The sequence below is a fragment of the Oratosquilla oratoria genome, chromosome 27, assembly GCF_046742065.1.
Source record: "Oratosquilla oratoria isolate Oo_2021 chromosome 27, ASM4674206v1, whole genome shotgun sequence".
NCBI lineage: Eukaryota > Metazoa > Arthropoda > Malacostraca > Stomatopoda > Squillidae > Oratosquilla > Oratosquilla oratoria.
This window is the reverse complement of record NC_134803.1, coordinates 14,689,945-14,709,944: the sequence shown is the minus strand read 5'-3', so window position 1 is coordinate 14,709,944 and position 20,000 is coordinate 14,689,945. Positions and strand designations below refer to the sequence as shown.

At 41.3% G+C, this 20,000-nt stretch overlaps 1 protein-coding gene across 1 annotated transcript in view; it reads left to right on the top strand.

Annotated features, from left to right (window-relative positions):
- Window positions 1–20,000, top strand: part of LOC143039911 (synaptotagmin-15-like) — a 1,008,258-nt gene that overhangs the window by 354,644 nt on the left and 633,614 nt on the right. The window lies entirely within an intron of this gene.

The window sequence follows — 20,000 nt, the reverse complement described above, 5'->3', positions numbered from 1 at the left end:
CCCTCCACAACCCCTCTCCACATTTCCACTCCACATCCTCATCCATATCGCTCTTCCACATTTTTATACGCACCCCCGTCAACAACCCCTCTCCACATTCCCTTTCCACATCCTAATCCACATCTTCCCTCTACATCTCCCCTCCACATACCCGTTCTCGCTCCCAGTCCACATCTCCATTCCACGTCACCCCTCCACATCCCTTTTCACATCCTCCCTCCACCCCCCCTCCCCCATCCTTATCTCTCCTCCCCACCCACACTGGTGAGATCGGATTATCTAGTCTTGTGATCCGCCCTCCCGTCCGCCCAGTGTCCGTTAGAAGCCCCCACCCCACGACCCCCGACACCCCAAAATGTCACCCTCTTGGATCTCGGCGTCCTCGTGATGACGTCATGATGTCGACTTTACTGGACGGGTGCTGTGGTGACGTCATGTCGACTGTCCTGCGCGGAGGAGGATTAAATGGAAGGGCGAGTGGCCTGGTCTCCCTCCTCCCTCCCTCCCTCTGATTTTGGCTATAGGGAGGGGCCCTCGCCCCCTCTTTCTCCTCCCTCACTCCCTCACTCCTTCTTTCTTCCCTCTTTCCTTCCTCTTTTTTTTTCTTTCTTTCCGTTCTTTTTTCTTTCTTTTCTTTTTCTTTTCTTTTTCTTTTCATTCTTCCTTTCCTTCTTCCCTTCCTTCCTTCCTTCTTTCCTCGCCTTCTTTCCTTTCTTCCTTCTATTCCTCCTTTCTTCCCCTGTCTACCGTCCCTACTTTTTACCCCCTTACTTCTATTCCTCCTTCTTTCGTCCTCCCTCCTCTTCTTCCATTCGCCCTTCTCTCTCTTCCTTCCTCCTCTTCCTTCCTTCCTCCCCTTTGGTCCTCCTCTCCCTTCTTCCCTCGTCTTCCTTCCTCCTTCCACCTTTCTTCCTCCTCTTTCTTCTTCCTTCCTCCTTCCACCTTCGTTCCTCCTCTCCCTTCTTCCTTCCTCCCTTCCTACCTTTCCTACCTTCTTTCTTTCTTTCCATTCTTCCTTCCTTACTCCTTTCCTTCCTTCCTTCTTTCCCTCCTCAGCCTTTCTTCCTTCTATATTTCCTTCTTCCCTTCCTTTTTTCCATTCTTTCCATTTTTCCTCCCCCTACCTTCCCCTCCAATCATCTCCTCTCACTCCCCTCGCCTCCTCCCCTCCTTCTTTCCCTACCTCCATGTTATGTTGTAGTATATATTTTTTGTGCCCCCGTCTATTGACTCTGTGAAGCGTCAGTAGATCAAGGGATCCACGAGATCCCTCCTCTCCCCAACCCCGGACCCACGTGACCCCGCCCCATGCAGCATGGACGACGCCCATGCTGTTCATGCTGCACTCATCTATGTAAGTGATTATGCTTATCCCTTACCGTCCCCCTACCCCCACTCCTCCTCCGACTTTGACTTGACAACGGTGCTTCTTTTCTGTACAGAATCAAATCGACTGACACCAGGAGGCAAGTGTGCTAACCCACACCTACTGTACTCGTAAGCGATTGCGATATGCAGCACGCTTCCATTTACGCCAACAGCGCAATTCTATATGCACACACACACACACACACGCACACACACACACACACACACACACACACACACACACACACACACACACACACACACACACACACACACACACACACACACACACACACACACACACAATTTGATAGCTATTTACAGAATCGTGAAGGGCATAGAAGTTGTTGATAGAGGGGATCTAATAAAATGGGATGGTAGAAATACAAGAGAACACGGAAAGAAAATCAAGAAAGATAGCTATAGAAGAGATCTAAAAAAGAACAGCTTTCCTCACAGAGTAATAGACAGTTGGAACAAGTTAGATGAGAAAGTAGTGTGTGCAAAAACACTATATATATGTATGTGTGTATGTATGTGTGTCTGTGTGTGTGTGTGTGTGTGTGTGTGTGTGTGTGTGTGTGTGTGTGTGTGTGTGTGTGTGTGTGTGTGTGTGTGTGTGTGTGTGTGTGTGTGTGTGTGTGTGTGTGTGTGTGTGTGTGTGCGTGCGTGTGTGTGTGTGTGTGTGTGTGTGTATGTGTGTGCGTCCGTGTATGTGTGTGTGTGTGTGTGTGTGTGTGTGTGTGTGTGTGTGTGTGTGTGTGTGTGTGTGTGTGTGTGTGTGTGTGTGTGTGTGTGTGTGTGTGTGTGCGTCCGTGTGTGTGTGCGTCCGTGTATGTGAGTGTGTGTGTGTGTGTGTGTGTGTGTGTGTGTGTGTGTGTGTGTGTGTGTGTGTGTGTGTGTGTGTGTGTGTGTGTGTGTGTGTGTGTGTGTGCGTACGTGTGTGTATGTGTGTGCGTATTTCACCATGGTCTTTTAACATGGTCTTTGAATCACGTGTTGCTCGCCAGCTATTTCAAGTGAGCTCAGAGCTCGTATGACCGATTTATGGGCAATGCTGTGACCTTACACGCACCTCCCCCACTATACATGTATATATATATATATATGTATATATATAAATATATATATATATATATATATATATATACTGTATATATATATATATGTATATATATATATATATTACACACAGGAACCCACAGTCGGAGAAAGAATAAACTTCGAATAAAGAAAAATCCTATATTTCGGCTATCAACTGTAGCCCTCTTCAGGAAAGTACATAAGATAGAGAACAGAGGGGACTTATAAACTACAGTAAGAAGAGATGTGGACAGTTGACCTCACTCTGGCGCGGGGCAAACTGAGGGCTACAGTTGATAGCCGAAATATAGGATTTTTCTTTATTCGAAGTTTATTCTTTCTCCGACTGTGGGTTCCTGTGTGTAATTTACAAATGTGCTACTACATTTCTGTTTAGAAATATATATATATATATATATGTGTGTATATATATATGTTTAAATATATGTATATATATATATACATATACATATATGTATATATATATATATATATATATATATATATATATATATATATATATTAGTTCGAGTAATATCATTGAAGGTACAAGATGTTTCAGTAGAAGATATAATGGTACATGTTTTTCGTGTTATCGACAAACTAGGCCTAGGAGAGGCACAACATAACACCAGGCAAACATTCATTTGCTGTTATTGAAGGGTTATGTCATCATTTATCTAATCCTATTGAATTCCTGAATTGAAAGTGTATTTGATCAATGATCTGAATAATAATATCGGCAATTTAGTCAGGACCATGTCAAAACATTCGGGGGACAATATTACTATTGTTTTTCCATTATATTTGGTTACACTTTTTTTTCAATATTTTTGTCTAATTTTACAAATTTATGCGTCTGTCTTTGAAAATACTTTAGACGTCTTTGCACTCAACATAAGCTTGTGTCTCTAACTCTCACCTGAATAGAATTGTTTGGCAGTAGTCAGAACAGATGTGTACAAAAATTTTATACTCGTCCTTGTGGTTGAATTAATCAACTCTTTTGGTGCAAAGGCAAATCTCTTCGCAGCTGAATGAAATTCCTTTTCGTGATCCAGAATAGAATATGTGGGGGCCTTACCAGGATGCAAGGTCTTTCAGAGATAACCTTATTTGTATTAGTCTGAAAACGGTTCCGACATAATAATATAGATAGATAAAAGATAAATCAATAAAAATATATGAACAGATAACTAATAATACATACATATACCAAGGCTTTTTCCCCCTTCCAAGGGAGGTAGCCAAAAAGGGAAAGGCATAAAAACACTCCCACCCATTTCATCCCTAAATACACTCCACACCCCTCCCACCCTTCCTCTCATCTGAGCACCTCCTGGATGACGGGTCATCCCTGCACCCTGCCCACCGCCCTGGGTCAGAAGCAGTGTCGCAAGACACAGTACATCCACAGCAAGGCCGCTTCATTTAATCGGCGACCCCCCCCTCTCCGTCCCCCTTTGCATATAAGGCGAGGACGGGGAGAAATCCCTTCGGGCTGCGTCAAAATTTACTCACACATACTACCCCACCCCCCACCCCCCGCCCATTCCTCCTCATGCAGTCACAACATCATCCATATACAACCATTCTCCACTCACCTCTGTCTTCCGTCCTCTCCCTTCCTTCCTCAACAGACATTCCCCTCTTCCCCAAAGCCCCCTTCACCCCATCCATCCACCTCATCCTAGGACGTCCCCTCATGTTCACTCCCTCCACATCTGCCTTCCATACCTCTTTTACTAGTCTTTCTTCACTCATTCTTTCCATGTGTCCAAACCATCCTAATATTCTTTCATCAACCCTATCTCCCAAATCCTTTTTCACCCCTATCTCCCAAATCCTTTTTCACCCCTGTTCTCCTCCTCACCTCCTCATTTCTCACTCTATCCAGCCTAGTAACCCCCACCATACTTCTCAGACACCTCATCTCAAACACATTCAAACTCCTTCTCTCTTCTTCTCTTATGTTCCACGTTTCTGACCCATACAGTGCTGTTGGCACAATCACTCCTTCATACAGTCTCCTCTTCGCATCCATTCCCAAATGTCTATTCCTCATTACACTCTTTAAACCACCAAGGCATTTACTCGCTTCTCTCAATCTACATTCTACCTCCACCTTCACTCCACCTTTTCCTGCTACACTTGCACCCAAGTATCTAAAACTATCCACTTCCTCCAGTCGCTCTCCCTTAATGTTCACTTCCAGTCTACTGCCACTTTCACCCCTTGTACATCTCATCACCTTACTTTTACCCACATTTATCTTTAGCTTTCTTCTATCACATACTCTCCCAAACTCTGCCACCAGCTTCCTCAATCCCTCCTCTGACCCTGCCACAAGCGCAGTGTCGTCCACAAACAACAGCTGGCTCACCTCCCACTTTTCTCCATTTTCTTTAACCATCTCCAATCCCTGACTCACTACCCTAGCATTCACCTCTCGCACCACCCCATCCATGTATGAGTTGAACAGCCAGGGCGACATAACGCATCCTTGACGAAGTCCCACCTTTACTTCAAACCACTCACTCTCTCCATTTCTAATCCTAACACATGCTCTACTACTCTCATAAAAACTCTTGACAGCTCCCAAAAGCTTTCCTCCTATCCCATAAATCTGCATAACCTCCCACAGTGCCATTCTGTCTACCCTATCATAAGCCTTTTCCAGATCCATAAAAGCCCAAAAAACATCCTTCCCCTTTCCTATAGCTTTCTCACATATCTGTCTTACCACAAAGATCTGATCTACACAACCTCTACCCGTCCTAAATCCACACTGTTCCTCACCAATTACTCCTTCTGTTCCTCTCCTAATCCTCTCAATTAAGATCCTCCCATAAGCCTTCCCTACTACACTCAACAGGCTAATCCCTCTGAAATTACTACATTCACACTTGTCCCCTTTTCCCTTGTAAATAGGAACTATACAGGCACTACTCCAGTCCTCCGGTACTCTACCCTCTCTCCAGCAAACATTAAATAACCTCACCAACCAGTCCACCATCACTGAACCTCCCTTTTTCAGACATTCTGCATGGCATCCATCCAGACCAGGTGCCTTACCTGCTTTCATCATCTTTACAACTGCCTTCACCTCATCCTTCCTTATTTCTCCTCCATTCTCCTCACTCATCACTCTCATTTTCTTCGCATTTCCCACTGCAGCTATCTTTCCTTCCCTATCCTCCTTCACATTCAGCAACTCCCTAAAATATTCTGCCCATCTTCCCCTCACTGCCATCTCTTCCATTATCATCTCTCCATCTGTACCTTTTACCTTTTCTTCCCTACTTGATTCGCCTCCTCTTCCTCTCTTTATTTCTTTCCAAAACATCTTTTTATTACTTTCAAAATTTTCTGTCATACTCCTACCCCATTTCACATCTGCTCTCCTCTTTGCCTCCCTTACCTTTTGCTTTACTTCTCTTTTCTTTTCTTTGTACGTCTCATATGACTCCCCTGTCCTCTTTTGTAACTAATAATAATAATGATAATAACATTAATGATGTCAGAATTGAGCAGGAAGATACAATTTCGCCAACTGTGGTGTCAATAAAGGAGGTAAATTTCTTGCAAATGCGTAACACACTTCGAGGTTTTTAGAGTAAGCTGCAAAACAGTATTGCAAAACTATATTTTTGATGTCCGCCAGTGGGTTCGTGTTTCTTTGTTTCGTTAATTCCATTACCTTTCTGCTCTGTGCCCGTCCGACCTTATTATAAGCCTAAAAAAAAAAAACTCCTGATGACATCTTTCTATCATAATGATAAATCATCGAGCCTTTAGTTAGTAAGTGCCCTGCGAACAAGAAAATTGAGGTCAATTTTAAAGTGCGACACTTTTCTTTGGTCTTTTGCGTGAATTCCTCGAAAGCACCATGTTCTGAGTCTTTAAAAGTCTCCGAAAATGGAAAATAACACAATTGAACTCAGAACTTGAGATATTATTTTCAACACATATTCCGTTTCCCATTTCTTAAGCGTTCTATGAGTGCTTATAGGTAAGCGTGTCACACACACACACACACACACACACACACACACACACACACACACACACACACACACACACACACACACACACACACACACACACACACACACACACACACACATATATATATATATATATATTCATTTATTTATTTTCAATTTCTCTGGTGAACTTATGTATACCTACCCTTTCCAATAGAATAAAAATTCTCTACTAAATTGTTTCAGTAACATATATATGTTACGTGTAGTGAATATTTGTATGTGATATAGTGAAGATGATATATGTGAACATGCCCATATAAACCTACTATGCATGAAATGAAATATTTGCCTTTGTATAAACTTAGGTAAAATTATATTTTATCTCATTCTCATTTCTATATATATATATATATATATATATATATATGTATATATATATATATATATATATATGTATATATATATATATATATATATATATATATATATATATATATATATATATATATATTTGCATAGTGAAAAAATGCTGTGAAATTCTGATATGATAAATAAGGAAAAATAAGTTACAGTTCCCTTTATTTTTAAAAGATTAAAGTATGATTTTTTTTTCTTTACAATGCCACAAGAATTAACAGAATCGGTCAAATAGAACTAGAGATATGGCTTACTAAAGAACAAAAACATGAATTTTCAAGGAGAAGAGCTTTAATATTTAAAAGGACTGCAACACCTTTTAAATGCTCCGGCCTCAGAGTCACTCGTGACACTGTCTGTCGTTCTTTATCTCGTTTTTTTAAGGTATAACTCTAGTAGTTGTGTGTACTATTATACAAGAAGAAGAACCAGACATCCTTCTTCATAGCCAACATTGTAATGAAGAACAGTTTTGGCAACAGCATATTCGAGAATGTTCTTGTTCGTCTTCTACATTCCCTTGCCATCTCAGTTTTTTTTTTTATCTTCAATAAACTTCTCTCCACCCTTCCCATGGTTACAGCTGGAGAAATAAGTAAAAAAAAAAAAAAAAAAAAGGGGCTGGATCACGTTCATGACTCACAGGCTGGGGAGCGACGTACTCCTACCTAAGGCTTTGATAACACACTGAGAGACGGTGAGGTGCATCGCTGGCTATGTAAGAGTGGGAAGGGTTGCCAGATATATACATAAACATAATATAGTAAACAAAATAGAACTGGCTATCGAAATTTAGACTTTATTTCAATATGCAAATTTATTTTTATCTATTTATTTATTTGTTTACTTATTTTTGCAATGGGGTTGCCAGAGGTTGCCAATAAATTATCTATTTTATTCTGTATAAAGAAAAGAAACAAAACTGAGCTGTAACATTTGGTCAAAGTGTTAACACCATCATAGAGATTCTTTTGAAATGTTTAACTAAAATTCGTTCATTTGCCAGAATTTTTCTAGTGATGGCCCTCTAGACTCCCTAACTGAATTTCTAACCCTGTAAGAAAGAAAAAAATCAAACAACTCCAGTGCTTGAGAACTGCATTGACAGTTGGGAATATATCCACCTTTAACGCTTTTCTAAAAGTTTCGAAGGGAAAAGAATTCGGAGATAAGTAAGTGTGGTCTGCAGGGACGGGGGTTGGGGGAGGAAGATAGAGTAATTGCCGATGGAATTCACGCAATCTCGATCTCACGACACAAGACGTTACGAGCGACCGGGTGAGTTTGCTTAATGCAAGAGGAGGAGGAGGAAGAGGAAAAGAAAAAGGGCGAGGGCGATAGGGTGAGGTATAAGGAGTGAAGTTGAGGATGGTGTGGTTCAAGACAGATTCCGTGGAAGGGGGAAACATTTTCCGGAGAATTATCCGGAGATGAAACCTTTATGTCGTCTTACGACGGGAGTGTAGACCGGATCAATCGGTAAAGGAAGGTGCCGAGCAGGGGACATAAAAAAGTGATAATTGCAATACTGATTTAACTGACATGGAGAAAGGAGATAGTATTACATTATAGACACGATAAAACACACACACAAACACACACACACACACACACACACACACACACACACACACACACACACACACACACACACACACACACACACACACACACAAACATAATAACAAACAAATAAACAAATAATATATAATAAATGGCAGGCAATGCATCATCTTGCTTAGGTGTTAGGATATGTAGCTGTGGTCAGCAAAGTTAAACAAAGTTCAGTGTTATGTCAAATTTTGCTAGTATGTTTGCAGATGACGCAGAAATCATGAGAAGGGTGAAGAACAAGAAGGACGGCAACTGTAGCCAAAAAGATCTAGAGAGAGTAATTGCATGGAGACTATGATGGAAAATTAGTTTTAATACCAGAGAGAGCACAGTACTGGAAATAACCAACAGCTCCGAAAGACCATCTTTAAACTACTCCTTTGGAAGTGAATCCATTAGAAAATAAAATGAGGAAAATAAATTCGGGGGTGTTGATAAAATACAATCTGTCTCCTGACAGACATATGAGCAGCATTGTGGGAGAGACGTACGGACTGATGCAGAACGTAAAAGTGGCTATTCGCTGTGTTGATGAAGAGATAGTGAAAAAATATCATAAAAACCCTTGGTCAGTGTTATGTTCCTCACACAGAATGAAAGATACAAGCAAGATCGAGAGTCCAAAGGGCATCAACCAAACCTGTTCCTTTCCTCGCAGACAAACCATTTAAGGAAAGACTAAAAGTAGTGGGTCTGCCAACTTTGAAAAATTGAAGAGAAAGAAGTGATATGATTACAGTATTCAGGTCACTAAAGGAGATAGAATATATTGACAGAAGATATATCTTGATTAAGGAGAGGAGGACTTTAAGAGGTCATGAGAACAAATCAAAGGCTACATGTCTAAAGGATATAAATATAAATATGAATATAAATGCACTAGAATCAGTACAGAGGAGAATGACCAAAATGATACATGGCTCAGAAAATTATCTTACGAGGACAGGCTTATGCACTTTGATTAACATTCTCTGGAAAGATGCAGAGTGAGGGGTGATCTAATAGAGGAGTTCAAGTAGATCAAGGGCTTTAACAAAGGTGATACAGACGAGGTCATCGTATTAAGACAAGAGGGCAGGGTTCACAGTAATAGATTTAAACTGGAAAAATTTAGATTCAAGAGGGAAATAGACAAGAAATGGTTTACCAATAGGGTGTTCAACGAATGGAATAAACTCAGTAACAATGAAGTGAGCGCTCAAACTATCAGTTGTTTTAAGGAGAAGGATAGATAGCTTTATGGATGGGGATGACATCTAATAATGGACATGGTCGTGCCTAGTGTAGGCCTTATGGTCTCTTGTAGTCTCCTTTCTTATGTTCTTATGAAGAAATAAAAATTTCCATACAGATGCATAAATACTTGGATTCGCTTAAAAGTTGGTATAGCACAACCTGAAACATAACATGAACTCAAATCTAAATTTGATTATTAGAAAATAAGGACATAGACCTAGATAAAAGTACAAATTGATTTGAAGCTTGGTATAATAAACAGGAGAGTATGAGGCGGGACCCAACGAGTGTTGGAGGCGAATATAGGAGGTCTAAGATTCAAAGAGATATTGTGGTAATCCACAGACTGGGACGTGGAGATCAGCTTGGGCTTCCACCTTCACTTCCTCATGCTGCTGCTCCGTCGATCCTACTTCTCCCCTTCCTCGTTCTTTTTCCCTCCACCTTTCTCTTCTTCCTTCTCCTCCTCCTCCTCCTCCTCCTCCTCCTCTTCCTCCTTCCTCTAATCTCCCACCACCTCCTCTTCCTCCTTTCTCCACTCTCCCACCTTCTGCTCTTTTTTCTTTGTTCTACTCCTCCTAGTCCATCTCTTTACCTTTCCCCAATTTTTTCTCCAGCTCATTCTCCTCATATCATCTCAGTTTCATCTCTCTTTCTCCTCACCCCCCCAATACTCTGTCGCCTCACATTCCTCCACTCCTTGCCACCCTCTCCTCCTCCTGACCACCGTTACCTCAACACCCCTCTTCCGCATAATTACCATCGTCATTATAATATTCATTTTCACCACTGAAATTGCCATCATTATCGTCCTCATCACCATCACCCTCATCATCACCTTCATTATCATCATCGTCACCAATGCTACCATGGCCATCATCTTCATCGTCATCATCACCATCACCATCATCGCCATCACCATTACCACCATCACCATCATCATCATCATCATCATCATCATCATCATCATCATCATCATCATCATCATCATCATCATCATCATCATCATCATCATCATCATCATCATCATCATCATCATCATCATCATCATCATCATCATCATCATCATCATCATCATCATCATCATCATCATCATCATCATCATCATCATCATCATCATCATCATCATCATCATCATCATAATAATAATAATTTACATCAGCGCGCTGACACTCATCAGCAAAGCTCTGCGTCGTAATGGCTCCTTTAGCCTCCCCCGCCCACCCCAACCGGCTGCTTCACCCGGCCGCGCTATCCTCCCCTGCCTCCTTCTCTCACCCGCTTCTCCCTTCTGTGTCGATTCGCTATCATTAGGAATTCATCTTGTCTGCATAATATCCGAATTGAAGAGTCGAAGAGCTACCGATCTATGTAAACCACCTCCGTTTCATTACTGATGCAATCGCGACACTGCGTCACGCACACCGAGATCATAAAGGATTACAAAGATTACAAAGGAGAAGCATGCCGATAAGAAACCTTTTGACCCATAACTTGGGTGGATGTTGAAAAAATTATTATAATGATAAATAAATAATGAATAAATAAGTAAATAAATAAACAAATAAATAAATAAAAATTATAACAATATAAATAATAATAAATGAAATAAATAAATAAATAGGTAAAGTTAAATAGTACACAAACAAGTAAATAGTAAATAGAAAAAATTGACAGAAATAATAATAAATGATAATCAAATAATAATAAACAGACAAATAATAACAAACAAATAAACAAATAATATATAATAAATGACAGGCAACACAGCATCTTGCTTAGGTGTTTATCTACAGGAATCTTATAGTTTCGAACAGAACTACATTGCACTGCCTCTGCAGGATGTTTATTCCATTCATTAACTACACGGTTGGCAAAGTTGTTTCTACCCTCTTCCAATTTAAATCTATTTCCTCACGGTTTGAGACCATTATTTCTTGTCGGATTCTCGTTCAGTGTGAAAATTTTGTCACTTTTGATGTTATCAATTCCCTTTAGAATCTTAAAGATCTGTATCAAGTTATCTCTGTGTCTACGCTTTTTTAGGAAAAATAGATTCATCGATTTTCGTATGATTTATTTTTTATATTTGGAATCAGTTTTGTGGGTCGCCGTTGTACTTTTTCCAATCTGTCAATGTCTTTAATGAGATTCGGTGACCATACGGAAACAGCATACTCCAAATGTGGACAAACTAACGATTTATATAGCTTTTTAATGAGTGATGGACTTTTGAAGTCAAAAGATTGCGCAATCAATCCTAGAATCTTGTTTGCTTTCTCAGAGGCTGAAATACGCTGTTTAGATGATTTGAGATTGTTACTGATAATTACGCCGAGATCCTTTTCAATGTCCACTTTTGTTAACGAATTTTCAAATAATTTGTAATCGTACTGTTATTTCAACCTATGTGTATTACCTTGCATTTACTTGTGTTAAATTTCATTAGTCACTTTTCAGACCATTGGTGTAGTTTATCTAAATCCTCTTGAACAGTTTTGTATCATCAGCAAATTTGGAGTTGATGGACTTTAGTCCGTGGTTGATATAATCTATATATACTACGAATAGAAGTAGCCCAAGAACGGAACCCTGAGGAACTCCACTCGTAACATTTTTCCATGTAGAAATTTTTCCGTTTAAAACAACTCTGTTTTTGATCATTCAACCAATTACTAGTCCAACTTAATAGGCTACCACTTACACCGTGTGAAGCTAATTTAGTAAGTAGTCTTTCGTGTGGGACGGTATCAAATGCTTTTCCTTGAACAAAATGAAAGGTGGGCATAAATGTTTGTATGATAAGGAACCAGCGTGCAAGTTTTCCTGAAAGATTCTCTCCTTTGAAGAGGTGTAAGATTGGTTGATGGTCTGTGTATATGTGTATGTCATAACCAAGGATGATCTCCTTGAAAAGTTTGAGTCCGTATATAACAGCTAAATATTCTATGTGACTGAGTAATTTATTCGTGTTTGTTGCGTGTGCGGCTAGCATAGGCAATTGGTCAATATATTTTACATGAGGACTGCGCCAAATCCGGTGTAGGATGCATTGTGTATATTTTGAAAGGAAACTTGTGGTTTGGGAAGGCAAGGACAGGTGCTATGGTTAAGGCTTTCTTTAAGACATAAAAGACATTCTCTTGGTCAGGTGTTCAAATGAAGGGGATGTTCTTCATAAGTAGTGAAGTTAAAGGTGCTGCTATACCAGCGTAACCTTGAATGTAACGTCTGTAAAATCGTAATAGACCAAGAAATGAACGTATGTGTCCTACAGAAGTAGGGCGTGGAAAACCAATGATCGCCTTGACCTGTCCTGCGAAGTTAAAATTCCTTGTGAATTAAGGACGTGCCCTAAGAAACGTATTTCTCTGTAAAGGAAGGAGCACCTCTTAAGACTCAGTTCGAGACCTGTTTTGCTAGTCGTGAGAAGACAGTGTGAAGAGTATGTAAATGTTCGCTAACGGATTTGGAGGCGATGATCACGTCATTGAAGTACATAAACACTGAATAACCTATGAGACCTGCAAGTACTGTGTGCATAAGTCGTGTGGACACTGAACGAGCTGAAACGAGACCTATGGCTAGTGTGGTAATGACCTGTGGATGTACTGAAGGCTGTCAGAGGCTTAGACTCTGCATCAAGGGAGCTATGGAAATGTCCCGACATGGTCCAAAGTCGTGAACACTATGTTGTTTTCACCGATGGAGTGCAAGATATTTTGTAAGACATGGATGGGATATTGATCTGGTATTGTAGGTTTATTTAACTCTCTGAGGTCTACTACTGAATGGAAGGCACCATCGTGTTTGGGAACAACAAAAAGGGGGAAACTCTTCCCTGCCTGATGGTTCAATAATGTCTTGCGCAATCATGTCTTGGATAAGGTTATCTATAATCATGCGTTTACTGTGTGGCATTCTGTATGCGGGAATGTAACGTAGTTTAGAGTTCTCACAAAGGAGTACATGATCCTGAATATAATTAGTAACTCCGAGGGGTACACCTGGAGTGGCAATGGTATGTCTGAACTTGTTGCAAAGTGCAAGCAAGTCTGCTTGTGCATCAGGGAAGTCTATGGGCTCCTGTGTTGTGGGCACGTCGGAAATTGTGGTATAAACTTGAGAAGTGGGGAATTTGTCATCCATGACTTTGATGCGTGAAGGATATACTTCAAAATTAGAAATTTTTGTACCAACTGTGAGATGGAGGGGAGCGTTAGTGTAATTGGCAATTAAAATGAAAAAAATATATTTTCTACGTAGAGCTGATGGCTGAAAGCAGGGAAATACCATTGACACGGTAAGTTTCTGGCATACAGAGAACATTGATGTCTTGTGCTTGAAAAACTCGTATGTGCATATTTGTGTACTCACTATGGAACAGCGTCTTTGGGCGGATATGCACAGCGTGAGTGTTTTTGAATGTAGATAATACTTCCGAGACTGGGGATTTGTTGTTGAATTCCTCTAAGAAGGACAAGAAGGTGTCCTCAGGCGGTGAAAGACCAACGGTATTTACTGGGTGTTTTGTCCTAATTTGTGCTAATTTGGACATGTGGGAGGAGTTAGTGCGGTTGTTACGTTTGGAACGCATATCCACAGATGTCAGTAAAATAGAAAAGTCCTTGGAAAGGGTATGGGTGGTGGCGCAATTTGTGCTAGCAGCTGGTGCATCCTCATGTTATGAAGCGGAATGAAATGGAATGGGGGAAGTAGAATCAACTGACGCAGAATCATGTTCTGCCTTCTCGGCCACGTGTATGTGGTTTACTTTGTGAGAAGTTGCTGATGGTAATGCAGGGAGGAAATTATTTACATGAAATTATGCCATTTTGAGCAGGGTAAATGACTATGTAATGTTGCTTCATCAATGTCCTATAAGGATATCAGCAGGATAGTAAACGTCAGCTACATAGGTGGTAACTGGAATGGGTGGACACTCATCTTTGAAGCTAATGTCTATGGAGAATTTACCAATGATCGGGAATGGTACATCATCTACATTACAAAGGTTGACATCGGAGGTTCCAAAATGGTGACACGTTTAGTTTTAGTGCAGAATTTGTGGAAAATGTGTGTTGACATTATGTTAACTGGGGAACGCGCGTCACTTTGGCGTTGCTAGACGTAGCATTGAATCTTAAGGAATGAAAAGACATGTCTGGGATATCAGGGTATGTACAGGTAGAGTTGATGAGTAAATATCTGGGTATGGAGTAACTCTCCTTGGTGTGCACTGAGTCTTGGCATTCTGTAGTCATAAAGGAGATGTGTACGTGAATGTCTTGGAGATATATTACGTGAATGCCTTGAAGATGTGTTACGTGAATGTCTAGCAGGAGAGCGATCTGGGGATTCTGGCCTGCGTTGTCTCCGTACTAACAGCACACGGCAACGATCACTCGTGTGAAAACATGTATCGTGATAATCGCAGTATCGGTTTGGCTGTGAAGGATATCTGTGGAAACAAGTGTTTACGAGGTGTCCTAGTTTGTGTCAGTATGTAAAAACTATTTGTGTTCTTGAAGGAGAGCGTTGGAGTGAGCGATGCCGAGTGCTAGATGTATGTCTTGATCTCGTGTTATGTGAGGGGGACCGTATGACCTGGGCTATTGTGTGAGTGGATGCGATGGGTACTGACTGGCTCTGGATCTGGGTGATAGCTTTGTCCGTGTCAGGTAACTTCCTGGAGAATTCACCTAGTGTTATACCTGGCGTGAATGGAATTGTGCTAGCTTTCTGGAGTGTTTGGATGTAATTGGGAGAGTAGTCAAAAATATGCCATGAGTGAGACTACGTGTTTCGATGAAATTTTGCCGTCTGAGACCCAGTCTCAGTTTTTGAGTCTTTCTCTGAGTTTGCTTTTAAATGTTAAAGTAATTCTAACAGCTTTCTCTTTGGTGTGGTATGGAGCATGATTGTAAGTTCTAGCCAAAGAGTATAGGGAGAAAGTGATCCAAGTGGCTCAAATGCAGAAAGGACTTTTTAAAGAACTGTACAAATTCCTGATAGTCTGTGGTTTCCTCAAATAAATCAGACTGAATGACGTCACCACCTAGTGTGTTATTCATATCTATTATGGATGTTAGTATGGAGAATTTGGCTCTGTGTACCCTACCATTATCACACGCCTGACACGTGATCCACATGCATACAGGAAGGTACCCGACAGGCACTAGCCTTTGGCAATGCCTCCAATCTTGCTAACTTTCATATTTCTTAATCATAAACATCTGACTCGACAATGCAACACATCACAACAACGTACATCACACCATCGTCCAACGATGTTACCGACACAAGTACCTGATGTCACCAGACAGTTCATTAACCTTTCCTTATACCTACCAAGCTACTTCATCGTAACCCCAATACATACATCATGTCAAGGTACATCCACGAAATATAGCCATCCATTACAATGCAGCTAACACACACACACACACACACACACACACACACACACACACACACACACACACATATATATATATATATATATATATATATATATATATATGTGTGTGTGTGTGTGTGTGTGTGTGTGTGTGTGTGTGTGTGTGTGTGTGTGTGTGTGTGTTTGTGTGTGTGTGTGTGTGCGTGTGTGTGTTGTGTGTGTGTGTTTGTGTGCGTGTGCGTGTGTGTGTGTGTGTGTGTGTGTGTGTGTGTGTGTGTGTATATATGTATTCACTTGGTCTTTGGATCACGTGTTGGACTCATGATCGATAGCTATTTCCCTCCTGGAAGAGAGCTCAGAGCTCGTAGGTCCGATCTATGGGGTAATGCTATGACCTTGCACACACACACACCCCCAACTCCCCGCCCACGAGAGTTGGAGTGACACCCCTCAGCGCTGCGATACTGATATTATTTCAGCCCCGGGCGAGAGTCGAACCCGGACCTCCGTAGTGGCAGGCCAGAGCTCTAACCACAGCGCCATGAGAGGTGTGTGTGTGTGTGTGTGTGTGTGTGTGTGTGTGTGTGTGTGTGTGTGTGTGTGTGTGTGTGTGTGTGTGTGTGTGTGTGTGTATGTCCCAAACATATTACCAACCTGACAATCTACACTTGACATGCTTAGATAGGCATATTCTCCTATATAAACGGGCGACAGTGTCGCCAGAGACAGAGGAGACTAGCAGAGACACTCTCCCTTAGACTCGGTGGGGAAGACATTTTTCCTTTAGGTGATTAATGTATATACCAAGCTGTAAATACGATTTCTCCAAATAAAACAAGAAAACCCGAAGAGGGTATATGGTCCCCTCCTCACCTACCCTGTGTAGCCAAATTGATGCCTACACCTGTCGTCTGTGAAGTTTCTTCGTGTGATCTTTGATTCAACCTCAGAGATGAAATTGTGTACATAAATGTTCTTGCCGTTAAAGAGTGGTAATGTTGCCTCATTCTTGACTATAAGGATAAGATTTTGTTGTCATGGTGTTGTAAGTAGCAGGTGAATTTTTTGAAGAGTTGTTAGCAGAAGGAGGGGACATGTTTGGTGTATTGGAAATGAGCGTAAAGCGGCTCCGTGTACAGGGTCGGTATGTCGAGTCAGAGAGGGATTTTGGACACGTTCATGGGCTAACTGATAATAAAAAGGGCAGGGACCGTTTGCCTCCTAGGTGATAATGAGAACGGAAAAATATCTACTTACCAAAGATGATGTCGGAGCCTTAAATGATGATGCACTGGGACGAATCGGATGATGTAGGAGTTTGCTTCGATTTTTCCATGGGAGTAATGCAGCGAAGATTAGTTGCTTCGTAGTAGGATGCTGGATGATTCAGCGAAGGGGGATTGCCTTGTAGTAGTGGACGAAACAGCAAAGTAGGTCTGTGCCTCGTAGTAATGCTGGACGATGCAGCGAAAATCGTACAGTTGAGAAGTGGCTATATTCGACCGGAGTGTAGATCTCTGATTTGTTTTCTTAGCACGTGGAATCCGCTAATCCGTAGCCGCTGTTGTAAAGTTGCTTCGAAGAAGTAGTTTTGTAGAATGGAGTTTCGTATCACTGCTCCTGCCACCAGAATATAGATTTATAGTTGGTGATCTACATTGACCGGTTTGGCGAGATAAACTAGAAGCAAGTCCGTTTGTTTTAATGGTCTCAGTCTTCTCTTTCTAAAAATATGAAGTAACTTCCGGGGAAGACACGGGGAGTTGCCAAAATTCTAATTAACACATTTTATTTACAAGTGTTGACATATGCTGATCGGGAAAGGTTGGTAGAGTTGGATGGAGATGTCTATTGTCTCGCCAGGTGTTTTGGGCGTAGTCCGAAACACCTGGCTCCGCTGGTCACTGTCAGATCCGGAGGCAATGGCGCGGTCCCTTGGGAGGAAAATCCACGCACAATGGCGGGTCTCCTGAGAGTTGTTTGACGATGTCGGAGTTCACTATCATTCCATATGCGTGCGTTCGTGCGTACGTGCGCGCGTGTACACACTAGACATCTAAAGGGTTGACTCTTCCTTTCAATCATCTTGCAACATATGTATGTATGTATGTATGTATGTATGTATGTATGTATATCTATATTCTCTCATAAAAAGAGTGAAGGATCCAGTGTCTATTCAGAAATATAAGAAGTTACAGGACAATTGCCCTGGAATTTATTGCCATTTACGTAATTACTTTTTAGTAATTGCCTAATTAAGTAACAAACAAATGAAGATTTTTTTATGAATAGTTACTCAGGAAATTACTAGAAAGTAATTACGTAATTGGCAACAAATTCCAGGGCAATTGTCGGGGTAGTTGTTGGGGCAAATGTCCAGGGGGTAGTTGTAGGGGGCAGTAGTCCTACGGGGGCAATTGTCCCGGGGGCAGTTGTCGGGGGGCAATTGTCCCGGGGGCAGTTGTCCTGATACCCCGTGCGTGTATTTCTTCGAATGTATACAATATTCACATATGTTTCCTTGTTTCGACATAGACTTGAGCGGGCGCAACTTGTCGAAAAAATGAGGCTGTCGTCCCAACGTCCCAACTTATGGCAAACTTGTGCCGACGACGTCGTAGTGGCGATGAATACAGATGGTCTCATCGGGTCATCCTTCGATGGAGGACGAGGAAGAAATGGGATTCGCGCTGCCCCTACCGTGACAAATGCGATTCAGTGTGTCTTTCATGTCGAGGGAAGCGGTACTACACCATCACCATCACCATCACCATCACCATCACCATCACCATCGCCATCGCCGCCACCATCGCCATCACCGCCACCACCATCACCACCATCATCACCACCATCACCATCATCACCACCATCACCATCACCATCACCATCACCATCACCATCACCATCACCATCACCATCACCATCATCATCATCATCATCATCATCATCATCATCATCATCATCACCATCACCATCACCATCACCATCACCATCATCTCCAGTACCACTACCACTACGACTGCCACTACCAGCACTGATCATCGTTATCATCACCATCATTACCATTACATTTGTTTTAAATTTTAAAAGGAAGTCTCGGTCATTCATTGTATAACAACAACAATAACAATAACAACAGTAGCAGCAGCAGCAACTCGGTGGTATGTTTTTTCCATAAATCTAACATGAGTAGACTGGCAACATTGAGGCCAGGGTGGGAGTTTTCTCAAGAATCCAAGTGAAAACCAGTGAGTAAATACGAGTAGTCGCACACTAATGCCATCTGTATATCGTGAACTAGACATACATGGGATGATACAGGTACTGATTGGTCCTCAGTTGGGCCGGATGTGACGTCACAGCATAGGTCACTTACTGGCACTGTTCTAAATACTTTGCAGTAACACACTCAAACCTAATACATACAATTGGCATTTTCACCCTCCGTGTACCATGTTAACATCGTCGAAGTAGAGGTGTCATACCCAGACCAAAAGGCGAACAATGTCACCTTTTTATCTGCATCAGTCGAGAATTATATTGCTACCAACAAATAATTTATTTTATCTACGCATTTTAAATAGTGGAGAAAATGAAATTTATGCAGAATGTTGCTCTAGAAGGAAAAAAAAAAATGAAGAGCATACCAAATCTAAGTAAATTCTCGTGTCGAGAAAGCGCCTTGAAACTCCTTTTGTGTGTGTGTGTGTGTGTGTGTGTAAACAATTTAAGTCATTGACAGGTGTAAAAACATCAGGAGGAAAAGAGGCCAGGTCCTCCCAGGGGAGGGAAAGAAATATAGAATGAACTAAGTAAACAACAATAAAAGTTTCTGCCACATCGTATGTAAGAAGTTGTCAGCAAACAATTGAGCAAAATGTCGTATGCAAACG